The following is a 1,636-nucleotide window of genomic DNA, read 5'->3' on the forward strand; positions in this document are numbered from 1 at the left end:
AGGAAAGGGTATGGATGAGGGGGGGGGGGGGTAAACAGCGGGTGATGATAGGGGTTAGGAAGGGGTTGTAAGGGGGGGGGGGGGTAGCCTGGGGATGAAGGGTACGTGTCTATGAATATCTGAGTGTTTATGATACGTATGCAAACGAATATTTAAGACATAAAGAAAGACAAAATAAAGAGGACTAGCAACATAAATGATAACTGTATGGTCACGATAGTAATCAATTTATCAATATTGTTACGATTGCACCTTCTGTCTCTACTAATGAGGATGCTGATTATAATCATAATTATTTTTATAATATATTACTGCGTGCATTTCAAAAGCAGTAGGTTATAACTTTATTAATCTATCCACCTGTTATTTCCCTTTTTCACAATGCTTTACCAAAAATGAAAAGAAAGAAAGAGAGAAAATGAGAGAGAGAGAGAGAGAGAGAGAGAGAGAGAGAGAGAGAGAGAGAGAGAGAGAGAGAGAGAGAGAGAGAGAGAGAGAGAGAGAGAGAGAGAGAGAGAGAGAGAGAGAGAGAGAGAGAGAGAGAGAGAGAGAGAGAGAGAGAGAGAGAGAGAGAGAGAGAGAGAGAGACAGAAGCAACAAAGTCAGACTTATTGGAAAACCATTTAGCCATGAATTTTCGGGCACGTCTATAGCATGATGAACAGGAAGTAGGAAAACATGTTATACTGGAAAATGAGTGGATTACATGCTATCGCTTTTAACACTATCATCCCTCTCCCCCTCCCGTCTCAAAAAACTAAATAAATGAAGATTAATCATTAATAAATATAAGATAGAAACACAAAGCAGATCAAAAATAACAATGGAAAGGGGGGAATAAAGTGAAAACCTCACTTTATTATTTTAAGCAATCACATGTATAAAAAGGTAATATACTAAAGCAATACAGAGATCAACCCATTTCTTCGTCTTCTTTTGCAGCTATATATGCATGCCATAGATATATTATTCTTATTGCTAATACAAGAGAGAACTCCTTTTAAAACTGGAGACTTCAGCCCCCATTCGGATAACGATGAAAAGTTATGACAGGAATGCTGTAGTTTCTTATCAGGAGCTGTAATCAATCATAGTATGCTGAATTCGCCTTCATAAATCTGGAATGACATTGCATGAATGATTAAGTTGCACTGCGACCTTTAAGTGGACCTCTCTCTTTCTCTGTCTATCTGTCTCTGTTTTCTCTCTCTCTCTCTACACACACACACACACACCACCATACACACACACACATACACCCACACACACACACACACACACACCACACCCAAACACACACACCACACACACACACACACACACACACACACATTCACATTCACATTCACATTCACACCCACACCCACTTATACATCCTATACATCTACTTCTAAATATATTTACATATTTCTATGTATATCTACGTATGTGTGTACGTGATACAAACAAAGAGAGAGAGAGGGCGAGAATTCTATATTAGTTTGCAAAATATCATAACAGGTTGCAGTTGGTCCGCGAAGCAATATTGTCGAGCCATTTCACTAGGCCGATGCAGTGTAACGGACTCGGGCTGCAGGGCGCACACAAAAGACGTTTTGGCCGGAACCGAGTCTTAGTGGCAAGCAGTTTTATGCGA

Source organism: Penaeus chinensis, chromosome 16 (assembly GCF_019202785.1).
Source record: "Penaeus chinensis breed Huanghai No. 1 chromosome 16, ASM1920278v2, whole genome shotgun sequence".
NCBI classification, from domain to species: Eukaryota; Metazoa; Arthropoda; class Malacostraca; order Decapoda; family Penaeidae; genus Penaeus; species Penaeus chinensis.